Genomic DNA, 22027 nt, shown 5'->3' on the forward strand with positions numbered 1-22027 from the left:
TTGAACTCATTAGTCAGTGTCATTAGGAATTTGTTTTCCGTTGTGTGTGTCTTTTCATTTGCCGTTCAGTTTGAATTGTTAATTTGAAATTTTGATTGCTTGCTTCCATCCTAAAATTTTATATTCGCTGAGTAGTACTCAATCACAAATAACCCATGTGTATGTCTATGTGTATGGTAGCTCATTTGAGTACTTGTTTGTTCTAATCAAAATGTGTGGACCATGGTAGAGATGGAAGAAAATCAGATGAAACAATACAAATGGGAACATGATTTGATTGCAAACATGAAAGAGTGCATTGCCAGATTTGGCCGTGGCTCAGTTGTGGGAGCTTTCGCTCAACCACCAAGACCCACGGACCGCTTATTGTTTCAAGTGTTCCAAGCGAGCTCTAATGGCTATCTCTCACCTAGCCGACGCGCCGTCGATCCTACGGGTGTAGTGAGCTTACCTTAGCGTCGATATGAGTTGCCTCCTCTCTTCCACACACCGGTAGCTCCACAATCTTAGATGCTAGCTCAAGCATCCTCAAGCCTCCTCCACCTCCAAGCTCCATCCTCCATAGCCGCGCGTGCAAGAAGAGAGAAGGGGAGAGAATAAGAAGAAGAGGAGATGGTGAAGAGCTTCACCCTCTTGATCCCTCACTCTCACACGCACTCACTCCCTCACACTCTCACACTCCCTCTCTCAAGAGCACACACAAGCAAGAAGATGAGAAGGAGAGAAGAAGAAGAAGAAGACTCCTTTTGCCACACACCAAAGAATGATCTCTTATTCACTTTTTGAACTTTATATATACAAACCCTAAAATCCCATGGGCACCCATCCCTTTTTTACATGACCGGCCATTGTGGCAAGGTCCTTTTTCCATTTCCTCTTTTAGCCCCGTGCCTCTAGCCTACACCCGTCTAATATTCTACAATGGGCACATGAGGGAGCCTGGCGCTCTTTTACAAAGATTTTTTGAGTTTTTTGAGGCGCCTTCTCTTTTAAGGTTGCGCTTTTTGCCTCGGTCCATCTTTAGGGGCCGCTTGCGTGTCTTCGCTCTTTTTTTTAATCTTTCTTTGCTTTTCCTCCATCTTTCGCCCTCTTGCCTTGGGGTTAAGATTACCCGCCTCCTAGACGGGTTCCAGTCCCATGGCACTTTTGGCGTGGGTGTAAGGTTAAGGGCCACATGTAGACTCAGGGGTTTGTGGAAACTCGAGAACGACGATCGTCGGAGTAGCTCAGTGGATTGCATGGGTGGACGAGGGCCTCCGAAGTTGGTGGTTGGGCGGAAGTGGTGTACTTGAAGAAAAAAGTGCAGTGCTCTACCTAGGGGGGTGCTGTCGTCAGCGTGTTGGTGCGGTGTGCTCATGCTAGTGAAATGGGAAAGTGGGTCATGTCCCACACTTGAGGACCCCATTTGTGCCAAGATGGAGTGGTGCTAGTGGGTTAGGGTGACAGGTCAAACCATAGGGGAGTGTTACTTCCCTAGGTGTGTCCTACCGTTGATATGCTCTAAGCATGACGTGGGGAATCGAAAGGGGCTAGGGGGTTAGGAGTGGAGCCAGCCGACCGAGGTCACTGGACACACCTAACTTAAGGACCCTAGGTGCAGTGATCTTTTTTTTTTTTGGGCCACATTGCTGGATAGTATTACATGAGAAGCAAGATAGCCAAGGCTAGCTCTCGTCGTCAGAATGAGGGGGGGAGGGCGGGCAGATGGATTTGCATAAAAATTGATGGCTATGCATGTATCCTTTCAGGTTCATGTGGACATGGAGAGAGGTGGTGGATAGGAAGGGGTGGTTGCACCTAGTGAATTGGCTGTCGCTCATATCCTCTAAAAGCGCTAGGCAAAATGAAGGTAGAAGGCTAGCCCGCATCATTAAGTGGGTCATGGCGCAACTATCGATAGCGTTAGGATCAAAAAAGAGGGGAGGCAAGCCGCTTTCTTGCAGTGCCGAATCTTGCTTAAGTAGGAGTTTACGGAGCCTAAGGTAATTACACGTGGTTATGAATGCGGGATCTGGGCAGGAGGAGAACTCTGCAAGAAAACGTGTCATGGAGGTGGGCAAGCTTCCTAGATCAAAAAGTAGAGCATTTTCAAAGGAAGTGGCGTTGGCATTGTAGATAACGGGGAAGTCGTGCCTCCCATGGAGGGTGGCGACAAAATCCACACCTACCCTACAGGGATACGCCATAAACATGGGGTCGTTCCGCTCGTGGGGTAGGGTGTTACAAAAAGCCATCCAGGCGAGCATGTTGGTATTACATATTCGCCTCCTCCAGAGGGGTTAGCAGTCGTAGCCCCTTACCGTGTGTGGCACCTCGTATATCTTGTCTTGCTAGAATTCGACCTCTTCCGTGCCCCACAAGGTGGGGATTCTTGCCTTGTCCTCCAGTCATCTTTGGCCTAGTCGGCCTGCCAGCCGCTATCACCTCCTCCATCGCCTTGATCAGCAGGACCCTTCTCAGGCTATCAGGCATGAGGAAGCTGAAGGAGAAAATGTCATTTTCCAAATTCTTGCCATTCCCAGACCACCAGTTCTACGTGGAATTGCATAGGTAGGTCTTCGGGGCATGGTGGGAGAGGAGCGGATGGCTGCACGACAGGCTTGGCCTGCAACCATTTTCAAGCCTCTTCCACCAGCTTTTTCTGCCACTCTTTAAGGATGGCCTGTCTATCCAGGGGCGGGGCGGGTTGTTGCTGATCTTGTTCGTGCGGCGAGGGGGGCTGCGGGATTACATCTTCTCTGAATCTGTTCATGTCAATTTTGAATTCGACTTCCTTCCCCTGCTGGTTTTCTTGTAGTGTTCTTTCCTCAAAGCCGAGGGCATCTGCCTCCTGGGGGGTTAGGCCGGCCAGTGGTAGATACTTTTGCTGCTCCTCTAGGCCTAGCCTTATCTCTGCAGGTTGGGGTGGCATCTACAGCCCCGCGTGCAGAGCTCTATGTGCGATGCTTAATTTCTTCTTTACCACCTCCAACGGCTCCGTTCCCTATGGTTGAGTTGTATCCAATAGCGTATTGAGGAAGGCTTGTTGTTGGGTAGTGAAGGCTGTCTAGATAGCGTCCGCTTTGCTTTCTGCCAATATTTTTTTATTCTCCACCAAGGCGAGGCACCGTGCCAGAGCCTTCACCCACGCCTCGTTCTGCGTAGCCCATTCCTCAACCCTTTTGCTCATTCCTTCCATGCTCTCCCCCTGCTTTTGAGCTAGGGTTATGAGCTTCTGCTCTTGGGCCTTGAGCTCTCTACTCATGTTGTCTTGTTCTGTCTTCCCAAGACGTAGCTGATTTGAGATAGACTTGATCTTCTTTCATTATTGCTCCCTCTCTTGGCTCCTCTCCTCTTCCTTGGCGTTCAGCTCCCCCATCATCTGCTCAATGGTAGCGGTCTTTGACTCCAGTTCCTTATACTTTGACTCCAATTCCTTATATTGCATTAGGAGAAGCTTGTACTCCCGCTGCATTTGCACGAGTTCCTGGTTCTCGTCCTCTAGCCGATGCTTGTAACTCTCTTCCTTATTTTCTTTGGCCTTCAACTCTTGCTTGAGTTCGAAGATTTGGCATTGCTGCATGGCGATGATGCGGGTTTTTTCCAGTTGGAAAGCTGCCACTGACTCTTTTTCTGCCATGAACTCAGCCACAGCCATCCTTTTCTTCTCCTTCGCCCTCTCCAGTTGGGAGAGCAGCTCAACAAGATATTCGTTGTAACCGGCTGGTGGCGTCATTGTTGTGTGGGTGGGGGTGGGGGTGGTTGAGGCCTCCATGCACGGCAGCTTTTGATCCTGCCTTGATTCAGTATCTGCAGCTGGCCTTTTTGGTCCCATGGTCATTGTGTCCATGCTTTTCCCTTGGGCCATTTCCTTGCTGATGAAGTATTGCATCCAGGCCACCAGGTTGGACACTTCCAAGTTGGTGGGGATGCTAGGGGTGGGCATAGTGGGTTCAGTAGGGGGTGCCATGAGGGTGGGGATGGGATGTAGGGGTGCTTTGCCTTTTCCTTCTGGAACTGCGGGGGGCGTGGGTTCTGGGGCCTACATGCTGGAGCTAGGCCTCTCTTCCCTGGGCTGATTCCAAGCTTCTAGGTCATATGCCAGATCCTTCTCCTCCTTTCTTCTTAACTTCTTGTCCTCCTCCACGACTCTTCTTTTCCTTTCCTCCTCGGCCTTTTTGCATTCTTCGTCTAGTTTTTATTTTTTCTCCTGCTCTTCTTTTCTTATCCTTTTGGCTTCTCGCTTGGACGCCTTTTCAGCCTACCTTACTTGTTTCGTTGTCTCTTCTTCTTCCTGCTTCTTCTTCCTTTCTCTCTCCTCTGCCTCCTTGAGGGATTGTCATTTCGCTTTCTCCAAGCCCTCCCTCTCCTTTCTACGGCCTTCATCCTGTTTCTTCTTCTTCTGCGCTACTTTTTTCTTAGTCTCCTTAACTTGCTTTTTGCTCTTCTGCTCTTCCCCTTCTTCCTCTGTCTCCGTCCTATCACTAGACCTATCCTGGTGTTGATGGAGCGGTGATCGGTCGGGTGTTTCTCCCTCCTCCTCTTCTACTTCCTTTATGGCCTCCTGGATAAGCGCCGTTAAAATGCCCCCATATACGATGAATGAGGCTTTGGAGGAAGCTCTTTTTCTTTCTGCAACCTACGACATCGATGATTCTTCTCCTACTGGCAGGCTTCCTAATGCTAGAGCTCGGGCTGCTTGATCGATAGTCTTGTGTACGTAGCCATTCCAATCGACTTTGTGTAGGGTCTGGGCCGCTACATTTTCCAGGATTGATACGCTGATCCCGTGCATCATCGCGTTATAGCGCTGGCTAGAGAAGAGCGCATGTACGAGCTTTGCTTATAGCCTAATCTCTATGATGGGGATGTCTTGGATACTGATGCCATCATTCGTCAGCACATCCTCCTTCCTCATCCCCAGCGTGGAATACACGTCCCTCTTTTGCTTCTTTTCCACCTTCGATTCCAGCCCCAGTGCCTTCTCCACCAAGGTCGGGGTTAGATGGACCAGCACTTGCTTAGCATTTTGTCCTCTCCCCACTGTGACAGTGCCAAACTCTCTGTCGGGATTATAGGTCCTGAGGAATTCCACACAGCTCGTGTGCTCAGGTTCTCGTGATTTCCAAGTACTTTTTAAGATTGCAACTTTCCACGATGCTCCTGGCCGCCTCTTCCTTGGCCACTAATTCTTCCAAATTATGGATAGTTTGGAATTTCAGCTGATTATAGGTGCGGTTCTCCATGTTGATGTTGTACCGCGTTCTCTCTTCCTCTATGAAGGGGAGTCAGTGGGCTCAGTCCTGCTACGACATCTTTTGTTCTTGTCATAACTGTAATTTTCTTTAGTGCTTACGACATAGTAATCGCTAAAATAGAAAAAACTTTATGCTTTTGAATGAGCTCATTAAAGTCTAGTGCAGGTTCGCTTTTCAGACTTTGACTTTTTGCCTTTTAATTCAAAGTTTTTGTGTCCTCTTTCCTACCCCATCCGTTTTTCACAATGTATGTCTACATACTTCATGGCTTTGATTTGCTTTATTACTTATGATCTGATTCACCTTACCCCTTCCCCTTTTAGTATGAAAATAATCCTTCCTAGAATGAGGGTTAGAAAGTGTAGGTCTTTCGGCATGGACGACTACTTGTGAAGGAGCCAAGTATAGAAATTGGGGTTGTACTCCTAATGGGCTTCGCGGTCCAGGTTGGAGGGTTTAATCCCCACTTGAGTGATGTATGTGAGAACATTAGTTAGGAAGTCGCCTGAGTTGACTCGACTAGCGATGTGTAACTCTTCTTCAGTCAACAGGCGGTCGAGGTAGCGGTGTCCCTTGATGTGATCTTCTATAGGACGGCCTCACAGCATGGTTAACACTCAATATGATTTCGGCACAACGTATGTGGGGTCATACTCTGCCGTTTTAATAGCATGTCGCTGCTTGGCGTTGGTCATTACTCGGCATCCTTCAACTTTCCATTGCAGTCTAAGATCGTACCAATGTCTTAAGAACTCGGATTTCGTCTTAGCCAGTTTTGACAACTCAGGCACTTCTTGGTCAGTGATGGCAGAGGTGGTTCGTTGATCATATGACGTAATGAGGTGTTGTTTGATTGCCTGCTCTTTTGAGATCTCACCGCTGAACAACTTAGCAGCGGAGGTATGGGCTTTTACAAATGCAAATTCAAACGTTTCCCAAGAACAAGGCATTGTTTGAACTTCGGCTGCGAAGGATTAATCCAACAGGCCTAAGTCAAGGCGATTGTAGCTCAGAGCTAGCGACACAAAAGTAGCGTCCAGTCATTTAATGCAATCCACCACATCATTCCCTGTTTCCTCAGCTAAATCAGCCGCTAGTGAGAGAAAGGATTTCCTCTCGTAAGAGGGCCTAAGGCTTGCAGGTGGTTGGGTTTTGGTAGAACTTGAACCTTTGACTACGAAGAGTTGTTGTGGTAGGACTTCAGGAGCTTGTGATTGGGTTGCTGGGGCGGAAGCTAGGTTAGCAGCGGCCTTGTGTGATAGCCTATTGCTTTTAGGATGGAGTTGGAAACCCGGATCGTTTCCTGCTTGTAATGATGCTCGAGCTGGCAGTTGTTGATTGGTCTGACAGGCTTGGGTGATTTGCATTAGTTCGTGCGTAGATGGACTCAATGGTTCCGGATTGGGGAAGCTCTGTGGCTCGTGGTTTCGAGGTCTTACGGTTTTTGGGATGATTGAGCTTGAGGTTGGCGTGCGAGTGGTGCCTCTAGCCGCGTGGGCCTTAGGTATCCATAGCCAAGCATTGCCCTCATTAGCCTTGTGCGTGCAAGAGAGCCTTGGGGACCCATCTCTGACTAATTACACGTTTATTCCTGTGGCTGCATTTGGGCCTCCTAGGTTTAGAGTTTTTGGTCTTTTGAGGGTAGGAGTCTCGACTCCTAGGCGGCTATTGCGGTTATTTAGGCACCCATTGGAGGCGGGATTGTGGGGCCTTAGCTTGGGCTGGTATGGATTGCGGGCGATGAGACTCGGGGAGTGGCGGCTGCATTCTACCCCCTCCTTAGAATTGTCTACAGGTGTTTCTATCAATGGTGGCTGGGTGGCCCGAGATGAGGTAGCGCAGCCCTTGCTAAAAGCTGTAACAATGCGAATGTTGCCTATTGCTAGGTGGATGCGCTGCGATACATAGTCGACATTGCAGTGGGTCTTCTCTTTGAAGGTGCGCCCGAGCAATGACCCTATGCCTGCGTTTTTAGCATTTGGCAGCACGTAGAAAAGCATTGGAATAGTCTTAGACTTGATAGAAATGGCTGCCTTGCACTTGCCGAGTAGTGCATAGGAATGAGCCCCATATGGGCTCAATTTTGCAGTGGTGGGTTGAAGTTGTGGCTGGCCAAGTTGGGTCCAACGATTGTAGGTCAGGACGTTGAAGTCCACTCCCTCGTTGATCAAGCTGGTGAAAGCACATGTTTGTTTGGCCATGACCGTGATACGAAGGTATGCAAGTTCCACGGCTTCCTCGTCTTCGTCATCGATTTTAGTGATTGTGGCTACTTGGACTTTGATAGGCGGTTCTAACATCGGTGATTCATGCAAAGGATGCATAGGAGGATAATACTTCTTGACACGGTTGCCATTGAAGAAGCCCATTTCTTCACTGTTTAGGGTCTCGAGTTCGACGTTGCCTGTTCGACTGATTGCACGAACCCTGAATGGTCCAAGACCTCTAAATTTCATCTTCTGCTTATGCCCTCGAATTGAGTAGAGGAGCACTAAGTCACCCTGTTCGAACTCGTGCTGCTTGATGTGCTTGTCAAACTAGCTCTTGCGTCGGGCTTTTTCACAGATTAGTGCATGGGTGGCAAGAAGACAAGTCTCTGAGAGACGTTCGAGCTCAACTAGTCACTGCGTCCAGGCCTCCCTCCCATCGCTCTTGAAGCACTATTCTCATGCTAGGGACGAAGAACTCTACTGGTAGAATCGCTTATGTCCCATATGTTAGCCTAAAGGGGGTTTGGCTGACAGCCATTTTATAAGCGGCTCGGTAAGCCCACAAAGCTGCCATCAACTTGTTGTCCCAGCCATTGCGTGAAGCAGAGACGACCTTGGTTAGGACATTGATGAGAACCTTATTTGTTGATTTGACCTGGCCGTTTACCTGAGGGTAGTATGGCGAGGATTTACGATGGATGATAAGGAAGGCTGACACGAGGTGTGTGATCACTTCATTGATGAAGTGCGTGCCTTGGTCACTAACAAGTTCGATGGGGCAACCAAATCGTGAGATCACTTGCTCCCATAAGAACTTAGCCATCGTTCTAGCGTCATTTTTCGTATGGCTCGTGCTTCTGCCCACTTAGTGAGGTAATCCGTGGCCACAATGATGTCCTTAGCCTGCGAATACTATGCTACAGGACTGATGGGCCCAATGAAATCAATTCCCCATTTTTTGAAGGGTTGTTGAGCAATAACCGAGGTTAATTCCATTCGATCTTGGCGAACTGGGACCTTTGTCCGCGCTGGCACTCGTCACAGTGCTTAACGAATCGTGTTGCGTCGCAAAAAAGCGTGGGCCAGCACAGTTGAGACTGCAACACTTTTCGTGCTGTCGTGTCTCCACTAAAGTGCCCCCCGGCAATGCCGCCGTGCGCTTCTGAGAGCACATCATGCATCTCATATTCGCACATGCATCTGCGCAACAATCCGTCTTGCCCCAGCCTGTAGAGTTGGCCTGCAATCAGCTGATAGGGCTGGATAAAGGATTAATCGCCTAAGCCGGGCTTTTTCTATTGGTCGGTCAGACAATCCGTGCTCAAGCACTTGGACTATGTCATCTGCCCAATACGGTGTTAGATCAATCTTAAACAGGTCTCTCTCACTGGAGAGGTTAAATAGATGGGTATCGGACAGTTCATCAATAACACCTTGTCCAACAGCTTCTCCGGTGGGAACGCGCAATATGTGATTAGCCATGTAATGCTGCTTTCCCTTTCATACCGCTACGGAGAAGTCAAACTCTAATAGCAGAAGCCATCGAGATATGCATCTTGTAGCACAAGGTTTGTTTACTAGATATAGCAAGGCTTGATGGTCCACAAAAAAGGTGAAGGGCGTGGCCAAGAGGTAATGCCAGAATTTCTTCACTGCAAATACCATGGCTAGTCCTTCTCTTTCCATCGTTGAGTAATTCATTTCTGTGTCAGTGAGTTGTCTGTTAGCAAAGCTCATTGGATAGTCTAAATTGTGTTCGCCAGGCTGGCACAACATTACCCCCACGGCAAACTTAGAAGCGTCAATATGCACGTGGAAGGTGATGGTCCAATCTGGGGCTCGTAGGAATGGTGATATGGTTAGAGCCTTCTTCAACTCTTTGTATGCCCTTTGGCATGCTTCAGTCCATTCGAAGACTATAAGCAGCTTGTACAATGGTCTGGCGATCAACGCGTAATTGAGTACAAACCGCCGATAGTACCCGGTATGGCCTAGGAAGCATTGAATGCCTTTGTAGTTGCTCGAGGGTAGAAGGTCAACAATGACCCTAACCTTCGAGAAGTCAGTGGCAATGACGTTCTTTGACACCATGTGCCCTAGAATGCATCCATGCTTCACCCAAAACTGGCACAGAGGTCGTCGAGAAAGACACCACTTAAAGATTGCTCGAAGTTTGTCTAAGTGTTTGACCCACGTCGAGTGGACACAGAGGTCGTCGAGAAAGACTTCTAACTCCTTACAAAGCATGTCCTTAAAGATGGTGCATATGAGGCGTTGGAAAGTGACAGGGGCATTAGTCAACCCGAAGGGCATGACTATGTAAGCAAAGGCACCCCACTCAGTGGCGAAGGTAGTCTTATGCATGTCCGCAGGATGCACTTGCACTTGGTTGTACCGTGATAAGCCGTCCAGGAAACTATAGGCTTCCTTGCTTGCCACTCTCTCCAACATGTGCTTAGTGTACTGATAGTTGTCCCTCTTGGTGGTAGCCTTCACCTTTTTGTAATTGACGCACACTCGAATTTTTCCATTTTTCTTCATCACGATGACTATGGGTGATACCTAGTCTGTGTGCTCAATTTCATAAATGATTTCTGCTCTCATTAGCTTATCAATCTCCTCCTTGACAGCATGAGCATGTTTAGGATTCATAGGGTACGGTCGTTGCTTGATCGGTATTGCGTCCGGCGTCATGGGTATGTTGTGGGTCACGACACTTGGGTCTATCTCCTTAAGCTCTCCTAAGGACTAGGCAAACATGTCTATGTACTCTCGCAAGAGAGCGACAAGACTCGTATCTTCTTCATTAGTCAAATCATCAGCAATGAAGACTGGTCGGGGTGGTTCCCTCTTTTGGGCTAGGTCCACCTCCTTGACCCTGGCTGGTCCCTCGATTGGTTCGCTTGTTTGTGCTTAATATTTGGCACCTAACAACACTACCACCCTATCCCCCTTTTTGAATTTCGTGAATCGTTTAGGAGGGTCATGTGGTTTTAGTTGTTCTTCCGTTCGGGCCTCCCTGGGATGCTTTGCCTTTTCTGTCTCAATCGCCTGCGCCTTAGGTGGACTGGTAGGTCACCCTTGGTGCGTTTGGTTGTGGGTGGCCTAGGGATCTCTGGATCACTGTCCGAGCTAACCTCTGATTCAGAGTCAAATCCCCCTCCTTCGCTAGAAGAGGTGGTCTCTCCTAGTGGGCGTAGTTCAGATGGTGATTCAGTTCTAAAAACCGACGCCATTCCTAGTCAGGCTAGTCCTGCTTACTCGAGGTCTATGGCTCCTATATGTTCCAACCAGGCGCGGTCACATTCCAATCTCATGACTCCTCGCTCCCTCCGGGAGATACTCTTTCTCTGCGGCTTGGAGTTCGCTCGTATTTGCTCTATTTCTTGTCCTTCAGTGTCGTATTCCATGGTATCCATCTCACCGTCACTTCCATCATTGAAGGATTGGCAGTCTTCGTATTCGTCGTTCGAATTTTCTTCATCAGACTGCTCGTCATCTCCTAGGACTCGGTCTATCCCCGGTTGTTGGTCAAGCACCAGGGCCCAGTTATACATGAGGTTTAAGTCATACACTTTGGTCCATTGCCACTTGGATTCATCTAAGAGATCCTGGAGTGGGTTGAGATTTGTAGCTGGATTGCCAGCTAGCTTGTTCGATAGATATTCCAGTATCTTCTGGAGTTTTCTTTTGTTGGTTGGAACATGGGAGTTGATGGGCTTCGGCTTTCTTTGAAGGCTTCCTGTCATCACGCAGACTGGCACGGAGGGTATGTCGTCAGCCTTGCCGATTGTCTTGATGGCTTGCTCATATGCTTCGTGATCAGAGAACGGCAGGTCGATTGTAGCAAGGACATGCATCCAATCCCGCTCATCCTCTGGGTATGGGATATACCTGGTCAAGGGCCAGTAGGACTTCTTGGCCTGAGCATTACCCTTGCGCATAGCAGAGATGGCATCTAAGTCGACGGATGAGGTCTTCCAGGTGTCCATCTCTACTCTAACGGCGTCCGTCCTATTGCCAAGGAAGATTAAGCCATTACCCCAATCTTCGATGACCCTAGCGTTGCACATCCAAGGGCGGCCTAATAGGATGTCGTAGTCCACTCCCTTCATGACTATAAAGTCAACGGAGAACTGGACACCTGCGATCTTCACTGGCTAATTCTTAAGCACCCCGAATGGCTTAACTCTCATACTGTTTGCTAGTGTGACATTAAACCTAGTAGTCTCAACCGGTGGGTTTCCCCAAGTCTAAAGCACTGTGTGGCTAAGCACACTAACCCCGGCCCTCGTGTCTACGATTCCCTTCCTCGTGGTATCGCCTAGGGCTAAGACCGGTAAGATTGCATGCATATCGGAGCCTTCCCAAAAGGCATTGATGTGCAAGGACTTAGGCATAGAGTGCAGTGTTAAACTTAGTATTTGCGTTTTCGCCTCGTAGTCATGAGGGTCTGTCGTGACCTGCTCTTGTGTGCCTTCAACCCACTGCTTAAGGTCCTGCCATAGGGTGGGGTGCTGCCTAAGCAGATCTCCCGGACTGAGTGTTATAGGGGTGGTCACTAGAGTGGTCAGGAGATCATTGGGTGTTCTCTCTCCTAACCTAGATTGTCCTGTCCAGTGACCGTGACTGAACCATGGCCCTGTAGCAGCGCCAAGGCTTAGCCTTAGAGGTACCGTTTGTGGTGCAGTTGCCTCTCTTAACTTTGGTTGTGGGAGTGAGGTCGGTGTACTTATGCTAGAGAGGTCATCGATCCCATCCTCGATGATGGGCTCAGCGTCCTTTAGGTGTTCTTAGGCTTCCTTCACCCATTCTCTCACCTTCTTGATGGCCTCTAATTGTCGCTTCGGTTGCAGGTATTCCCCTACCTTAGTACTTCCCTTTTCGACCGTCTTAGGGGTTGACATCTCTGCTTCGCGTCGGAGACCTTCTTTCCAGCGGGCAGAGTTGTAACACTCTCCGTCTTTAATGCGATTTTAGCTTCCGACTTCCGCTTCCGCTATTTACGACTCTTCTTCCCTATCAAGGCTACATCCAGATTTCTAGGTCCTGGCACAGAGATGCCAGCCTGCTTTGCTTGGGCACGGGTCATGACCCGCAACGGGATAGGCGTGGCCTTCCCGTCGTGGTTCTTAATACCGAACAACCCTAATGGGACAGACGGCTCATTGGCTGAACTAGGTGACGGTTTTCTCCTTGGGCAGTCGACGAAAAGATGGATGATTCTGCACTCAGTGCACCTCTGGTCATCCTTATCTCTGTTTTGTTGCTCCCTCTCAAGGCAGTGCAACGAGACATGACCTGGGTGGCCACAGGTCCAATAGGTGATTGGGTCATGTGCCTGCCCTCCTAGGCCCTTACCTCGTCCTCTTCCCAACGCCATCACCGGGACTGGGCGATAGTCCATGAGGACATTGTTGCCTTCGTCATCATGCGAAACATAAGGGCATATGTAAGCTTCCTCCTCATTTGGTTCTTCCACATAGTGGACAGGAGCGTCACTCGGTGGATGGATTACATAAGGACTAGGTGGCCTAGGAATGCCTGTAGGATTTATCTCCATCCTAGGAACAGCCGGCTTAATGTCATTGGGCGCAGGAAGGGCCAATGGGGCTTCACTTCCGAAGAATGGCTATGGCCTGCTCACTAGGTAAGGCTAGCCGTATGGTTGTGAGTATGGAAGTCTCCTTGGCAGTCTACAATACGCGACGTCATGACCGAACCTATCGCAGTTAGCACAAGGTCGTGACCTAGGGTCTTGACACTCGGCTGGCAAGTGGTTTTCACCACAATACATGCATTGGATGTGTGGGCGCGTTGGTCATCTCAACATATCTTGCAACTTGGCTAGTTCCATTCTAACATCAGCCAAATCTTGATTGGTTTCGATGGTTTTTCCCTTATCCTGGGCTGATGGTGCTGATCGCTCACTCGAGGCTGACGCTCTCTCTGAGATTCGCGAATTGTTCTCTTCTACATTCGCACTTCTGGAGCTCCGCTCCTTCAGCTGATCGTCCACTCAGATGGCCTCCTCAAAGACCCTGGCTAGCGTGTCCCACTGTTGCAAGCTCAAGTTGCCTGCCAAAGCCTTGTATAGCTCCTCGTTCTAAATCCTGCTGATGAATATAGTTGACACTGCTCTCGCAATCGGTCACTCTCCAGTAGGGATTCTCTTAAAGAGACTCTGTACATGGGCATGTAATCGCGAATGTCCTCCTTCTTTTTCTGCTTGACGTTCATCAAGCATACGAGTAGATTATCGGAGTATCCGGGCTCAGCAAATCTCTTAATGAAGAGATCCTTGAGGCCATCGAAGTTGGCTTGCTCTACGTTATCTAGGCTCGTATACCACATCCTACCCTTGTCGCCCAAGCAAAGCCCAAACGCTTGCGAGTGTTGGGTTAGGTCGTTGAGGCCGTTGGCTTCGCAGACTTGCTCGAATTGCTCAACAAAGCTATAGGGATCATCATGGGACTGGTACTTATCGAGTTGCTTGGCAACAATAGGGATTTTAGTCTGGCTCTTTGAGCCTTGGTTTGCTCCTAATCCTGCCGAGCAATGATGTCGCTAGAGCCGTGGCACTTTGCTATGCAGCCGTGTTATTGAGCAGTCGCTTCATTTGAAGCTCACTCAGCGTTAAGTCTCCTTCTAGTGCCCTCTCATGGTACGTTCGATTCCTGCCAGCCAAGTTCAGTACCCGTTGCACCTCTCGCAACTCCATGCCTTGCCTTTGGTTCCTCGCGATCCCTATTGTACTCAGCCATGCTTTGCAATGCCTTGTGGGCCAACTTTCTCTCCTCCTCTAGATCTGCAATGATAGCGTCCTCCGTCCTACTACGATGCTCGTACCGAGCATGAGCGTCATAACTACTGACTAGCTACTGAACTGAATCTGGAAAGGCTCCTAAGTCGAATTCCTCGTTGTATCTGTGGTCTGAACTTTCTTCTGCCATTGTCGAGTTGTCGTGCTCCACCAAGCTATCGATTAGGTTTAGTAGGCTCGTCAGATCCACTTCGTCGGCGTCCCTTGCTTGGTTCTACCTCTGAGCGTTGATGGTTTGTCTCTGTATTGGGTTCTCTCCTATTGGTGGGTTCCTTGAGTGGTTTATCTAGGTGAGTTCCTTCAGTTATTTAATACAATCCTCAATTCATGGCCACTCAATGTGTCTTTCCTCGTGTACTTGTGCTCAATTAGGCTTTCAGTTTTCTTAAGTGTACTTCAAGTGTAAAAACCCAGGGTGAGTGCAGCAACCACTTCCTAGTCGTCTTACGCACTCTCACGTTGTTTTGGGCCGAATAGGCTTGTTGGTCAACTTCCTGGCCGTCTTGTCAGGGTTTAGGGTTTCCCTAAGATTTTGCCTCGTTCATTTCTGGTCTGATCAGACCTTACAGCTTAGCGGGTCGCGTCTAAGCCTCTAGGTCTCGCAATTGCCCACTCCTAGCTGCTAAGCAGTGATGCCCTCCCATTTTGCCTATTTCGCGTGTCAGAATCAAGTTCTGAGCACCCTACGGGCTTTCGACAGTCTGAGTTGCTGAGTCCTAGCCGGGTCAGGTCAAATTTCTGAAGATCTCGCAAAAATCTACACTCGGCCCAATTGGTCTGAATTGCAAGGTTCGAATGGGTTACTGGGACAGGCCGAGGCACATCGGCCAAGGGCCAAATCTGAGGACTTGGACAGGGTGGACTCGGACGGGCCGAGGTAAGTGGGCCGAGGGCCGAATTTGACATGTGGCAGAGGGTCGAGTTTGTCCACGGACGGAATTATAGACTCGGATGGGCCAATTAGGGTTTTGGTCAGATGGGCCGAATTTGACATGTGGGCGAGGTCCGATTCTACGACTCGGCTCAGGAGTGGTCACTCGGACGGGCCAAGCGCGGCGCACTTAAATAGCGGAAACTCAATTTCGATCGTTTCTCTTGCTTCACTCACCATACCAAGCATAACCTTCCAGATCCCACATAGGGGAGTAAGAGAAGGGATTCATGTACCTGGATGGAGTGAGGGGCTTCTTGTTGGTGCGATCGAATCGACTCGGCCGGTAGCTCTCTCTCTCTCTCTCTCTCTCTCTCTCTCTCTCTCTCTCTCTCTCTCTCTCTCTCTCTCTCTCTCTCTCTCTCTCTCTCTCTCTTTCACACTGTACTGTTGCAAATGAGTGTTTCCTTGGCCTTTTGGCTCTTCTACCCTTTCCCGGGGTATGGTGTTGACGCCCCGAATCACTCACTTATCACTCTTAAGCATCGCAAGTGAGCTTTTTGCCATTTTTACACGATTTTTTGCCATGTTTGCTCTGTTTTGCAATAGTAAACCCTACCCTTCTCCGGTGCGATTTCCTAATTCTATCCTACTCTAAATGCAACATGAATCGAAAGCAAAATACTGAACTGATTTCTCAATGTTTCCTAATCATCAAACAAACAAAATAATCCAAAATACTTACTTGTTTTGGAGATTAAAAACACCCAACTTCCTACCTATCTCAAGCTCCATTTCGGGGATGAATCCCTTACTTCAATGCTTGATATGAGGCGCACAAGTGCTCAAGCTTGAATCCGTTGGTCCCGACAACGGAACCAAAATGTGGAAGCTTTCGCTCAACCGCCAAGACCCACGGACCGCTTATTGTTTCAAGAGTTCCAAGTGAGCTCTAATGGCTATCTCTCACCTAGCCGATGTGCCGTCGATCCTACGCGTATAGTGAGCTTACCTTAGCGCCGATATGAGTTGCCTCCTCTCTTCCACACACCGGTAGCTCCACGATCCTAGATGCTAGCTCAAGCCTCCTCCACCTCCAAGCTCCATCCTCCATAGCCGCGCGTGCAAGAAGAGAGAAGGGGAGAGAAGAAGAAGAAGAGGAGATGGTGAAGAGCTTCACCCTCTTGATCCCTCACTCTCACACACACTCACTCCCTCACACTCTCACACTCCCTCTCTCAAGAGCACACACAAGCAAGAAGGTGAGAAGGAGAGAAGAAGAATAAGACTCCTTTTGCCACACACCAAAGAATGATCTCTTATTCACTTTTTGAACTTTATATATACAAACCCTAAAATCCCATGGGCACGCATCCCTTTTTTACATGATCGGCCATTGTGGCAAGGTTCTTTTTCCATTTTCTCTTTTAGCCCCGTGCCTCTAGCCTACACCCGTCTAATATTCTACAATGGGCACAGGAGGGAGCTTGGCGCTCTTTTACAAAGATTTTTCGAGTTTTTGAGGCGACTTCTCTTTTAAGGTTGCGCTTTTTGCCTCGGTCCATCTTTAGGGGCCGCTTGCGTGTCTTCGCTATTTTTTTAATCTTTCTTTGCTTTTCCTCCATCTTTCGCCCTCTTGCCTTGGGGTTAACATCAGTTAAAATTGCCAAACAAGCTCAGAGTAAGGTGAAGACACTAGCTAAGAAGGAAAGAAGGGGGGGCGGCGGGGACAGAAGACGAGACTCAGAAGAGGAAGACAATGACAACCCCTTGTGCAATTGAGGTATTTACCTAGCAATCAAGGGTTGTTCAAGACCATTGACTACGCTTGAATGGTTAGTCAAAGCACTTACTGTGTTATCCTCACACTCGAATGTGAATGCCTTGTCTCATGCTCAAACATGGATGCTTGGATTAGCACTCGGATGCCTTGTCCTCATGCTTGGATGCAGATGCCTTGTCTTGTAATTCTCCTCACCCTTGTGGCCCCTCATCTTGTGCTAATTCTCCCTTCACCCTTGCGCCAATATTCCTTACCCTTGCAGCAACTCTCCTCCCTTTGTGCCAATATTCCTTGCCCTATTCTCCTTTGCGCTAGAATTGGTGAGCATCACCCATATCGATGCTTGCTTTCCCTTTGCCTCCACCCACACTTGAGTGATAATTGTGCTTGCTTTCCCCTTTGCTCTGATTACTTTTACTCACACTTGGATTGCTTTCCCTTGCACTTGAATTGCTTTTGCTCACACTTAGATAGCTTGCTAATCACTCAAGTGGACTCTTCTTTATTGTTCACATTGCTTGCTTGCACTCAAATGGCTCAAGAGAGATCACTCAAATAGCTCGCTCACACTTGAATCACTCAAGTGGGCTTTTCTTTCAAACTCAAATGACTCGAGTGGTTCTATTCACACGGGTCACTTTAGAGGGGTCACTCAGATTGCTCGATCACTACTCAATTTGTACTCCCACTCAAGCGGCCCATTTGCTTCTCCACCTGCCTCCGCACTCGGATCATTTGAGTTCTTCTTCGAACAACACATCAAATTTGCCTCTCACTTAATTCTCTTTCCATTCGATCCACTCGATTGCTTTTCACTCTCGAGTTGTCATTTGCACTTGAATCACTATTGTGAGTGTGGTTCAAGTCTCTCACTCGAATGGTATTCCACTTGAATGGTCTCTCAGATGGCCTCTTGAGAGTGTTCCTTGGCTCGGATTGAGTTCAAGTTGTTGAGTTAAGTGACTTGGATGGGTGTAAACTTGAGGGACTTGCAGGACTCAAGTCCGTGTTGCCTCCACTAACACACACTCAGATTAGTCTGTTGTGCCTTGAATGGCTCTTGGTTTGGATCACACTTAGATGGCCTTGGAAGCTATCGAATAGTTGCATTGAATGCAACTCCCCCTTTGTCCTTCAACACACAGTCTCTCTTATATTCTCTTCTCAAAGTACCTCATCCTTGGAGACTATCCTTCTTGCTTTGTGCTAGCATCAAATCACACACTTTGATGTGCACTCAAATACACCTCTTATGATTTTCTCCCTCTCATTTGATTTGAGTATAGCTACTAATGGGCACTTAACTCTCATTTTTTGAGGTCCACTGTCGCTAGGTCTTCTTCCTCAGCTATAACCATCTCTCTCTAACATGTATTCTCTCTACCTCTCTCTCAAAGTAGTTATCACAACATTCCCTCCTGCTTAGGTCACCCATAACATCTAACCCTCTTAAAGAGAGATTTTCCATGTAATTTAGGTCTCCAATTTTATGACACCGTTTAACTAAGAATAATTAAATAGCAATAATTTCATGGATTTCTCGGTTATATGACAATGGCCGTGTTCATTAAATAATAGTTAACTAGTCAATATTAGCGATTAAGGATTCATCGTAAAATATACTAATTCAATGCGAAACAGTATTGTAATCCAATGGCAATAATTAGTAGCAGTAGACAAAAATCACAATTTGAGGGAAATTTGACCAATTAAAAGATAGCAATTTTCTAATGGTAATTGGCACATATTAGTTTAGTTAATTAACTCGTACATATTATTTTTAATAAAAATCCAATGCCAGAAGGTCCCCAAGAACAAATAACTCTACAAGCCTTTATAATTTCAAGTACAAAGCAATAACAAATTTGCTCGATATGAGGGAAAAGAGACAAATTGGGTGCAATCTCCCCCCATGCCTTCTGTGAGAGCTTCACAAGGCGTGTATTTATCTTCAAGCTAAAAAATAGCCCACTTTACAAATAACATGCTTTTGCTTTTGTGTTTGTGTTTGCCCAAATATAAAGTAAGGCGCTTGGACGTCCAAAAGTCAGGTTGTGCCCAAATACAAATATCAAATAATAAAATATTTAACGAAATGCCTATGCACATATAAGATAATAAATATTTTATCAAGTGCTTTAATAAATAAGTGCGCTAAAATAAATATTGGTGCTACACCTTTAGTGATAACACGTGCACCCATTAAAAATAGTAATTCTTATAAGCATTTGAATTCACGCCATCGCCTGATGCTATCCAATGCCACCACCGCTTGCTCTACACATCAATTGAAGCATTTACAATTGTTATAAAATAATTAAATAAGACCCAACAAAAGTAAATATATAACAGTCTTCAGCTACAAAATAATTAAATAGGTTGGAACTTTGTCCTAACCTTAATTTAATTCGAGTGCACACTCTATACTCGTAAATGTTCACTAATTTAATATGTATTTTATGAAATTACCCACGTACACATTAAAATAATCTAATGCCCAAAAAGGATAGGTATCCTCCTCACTTCTTACACAGGGAATCCACCTTGTGGACTAGCCTCAGCAAATAAATAGTTTTACAGAATCCACGGTGGTCACAAAATCCACCGTAAAATATGTCTCCTGGCATCATCCCCACCGGTGGATAGCAATTGTCCTCGATTGCTATTAGCTCAATGTGGAGCCAGCAGTGAGGCATAAGCACTTAAGTCACGAGCGTGCATCCATTGGGCCTCTTCAACAGGGTGATTTTAAAACTTAACCAAATACCTAGAATATCTATGGCCAGTTCTAGTGGTCATAAAATCAATGTCTAAAATAGTTTCAGATTCAAGGATTTCAGTTTCTTCTTTTAACAAATGAGGGTTTTCATAGGCAGGGTGGACAGGTAATTGGCCTCTAAAAGGTTGTAACAAACTGATATGGAAAGTATTATGGATCTTCCAATGTTTGGGTAGTTCTAATTTAAATGCATTGCCATTGATCTTGGAATTATTTTGAAAGGTCCATAAAACTTAGGTGCTAATTTAACAACATGGTATTTTTAAACACTTTTCAATGCGTAACCAAACATAATCATCTACATTGAAACTCATGGCTTTTCTTTTCTTATTAGCTTGTTTAGCGTATGATTGTTGGGCTTTCGCAACCATATCTTTAACTTGAGCAAAAATAGTAGCATGTGTATTCGCAATATTATCAGCAGCTTTAACTTTATCAGATAATGATGTGACAAGTATAGGCAATCTATGTTCATAAATGATTTCAAAATGTGCTTTATAAGTAGTTGTGTGTGGTATATTATTGTATGCAAATTGAAGTAGATGTAAGTGTATGTCCCATGTTTGTGGTTTTGAAATTGTGTATGCACGCAAAAGATGTAGAATTGAATTGGGATTTGGCTGGAGGGAAGGCTTAGGGTTTGAATTAGCAGTTGATGGTAAAGTAGGAGGTCCAGTCCAGGGTTTACAGAAAGAATAAGAAGTAAAGTGATTTTGATTGAATTTTCAAAAATTAGAATTGAATTGCTTTGTATGAAAATTATTGCGGTCGCTTTTCTTATCTACGAATTTTATCCTCTGTATCATGTGCTAAAGAAATCACATCCTCCAAAGTCCTTGGCTTAAACATATTTACTTCCGTATAGAAGTGACTAAGCAAATCGGACATGTACTTTGCGCTTGTGGGTCCCCTCAAGAATATGCTCAAGCATTTGAAGTTGAAGTAAGGCACTCTAGAAATGCTTAATGTATTACGAGATGGATTCACGATCTCTTTCTTGCAAGATATCCAACTGTTTGATGGCTTTCTCATGGAATTGAGGTGGAAGGAAATTTTGCAAAAATTTCTTTTGAAAGGCTTCAGTCAACAACCCACCATAATGATGCTCTGTCTGCTAAATGGTTAGTGTCACATTTAAGTTTATCTTTTTTAGCATATTGCTCTTTGTGAAAATAGTCGTCAAATTGACTAATGAAAGCAAGAATAATTTTGCCATCGCGTTGCCCATTAAATGTGTGGATTTTAAAATTTCTTTTACTTATCTTGGCCTCTTTTCTAAGAGCCTGTGCATTGAGCATCTCATCAATAGTATATCGAATGACATCTTCAGGTTGTGCTCCATCTTGCTCGATAGTAGATTGTTGAAATGCAACCAATTGTGCTTGCAAGTTTTGACGTTTCCTTTGCTCTTCTTAAAGCTACATCATGATTAGATCCAATTTCTGTTCCATAGTTGGCTCTGGCAAATCGTATTTGCTCATAAAATCATATATGTTATGATCTGACATCCTGTAAAAATCTCAACCAACCTCACACTTAAAATCTTGTTAGAAGTATGAGCGTAGCTCAAATTTGGGTTTATAAGGCTTGCTTTTTATGGCTTTAAATAGGAGGAAGCAGTGTATGAGTAGGCACTTTAAAATTTTGTAGGCGGCTTGCATTATGCTACTGTCACAAATTTTCTTTTGTGATCCCGACAATTGGGACGGCCTTATTCAAGCACAAATGAGATTTTCTTAGGCCCGTGCATGATAGTACTCTTGCTGAATTTGGTTTAGCAACACTGCGAGTGTGAACATAAATTGAAGAAGCTTGAAAATCAATTTGGTGTAAAAGATAGTGTGAACAGCCACTTGAGGAAGTAGATTTGTGACTTGGATGATTAAGCCTTATTGAGTAGCTTAATTGGCTTAAGCTTTAAAGCTTAAGTAAGTGTTTTTTATAAAAATCCGCATGTTGTCAAAGGATGTCACTGCCAACATCGTCATTGAAGACACACTCCTGCCCACGAATTGTCGATTTTGAAAAGCTTGTGCCTCTTTTAAGCTTCTCAAGCTTATATAAAATTCAATATAAACTCTTTTTTGCTTCTCTCTGTAAACTCACGTTTTGTATGGGAGTATGTCTGCTGATCCTTCGCCTCCTACACGTGGTTCTTTGTGATCAGAGGGTACAACAGGGGGTTCTTCACCACCAGGAACATGCATGTGTTGTCAGTTCGTTGTGAGACATCCTTTAGAGCATGTTCATTCTAGGAGCTTCGCTTTCGCGCAAGATGGCAAGCGTTTGGACGCTCTTGATCTTAGCTCCACTTTGATACCACT

This window comes from Lygodium microphyllum, chromosome 26, assembly GCF_053477565.2.
Source record: "Lygodium microphyllum isolate KBCC chromosome 26, Lygodium_microphyllum_v1.1.10, whole genome shotgun sequence".
Classification (NCBI taxonomy): domain Eukaryota; kingdom Viridiplantae; phylum Streptophyta; class Polypodiopsida; order Schizaeales; family Lygodiaceae; genus Lygodium; species Lygodium microphyllum.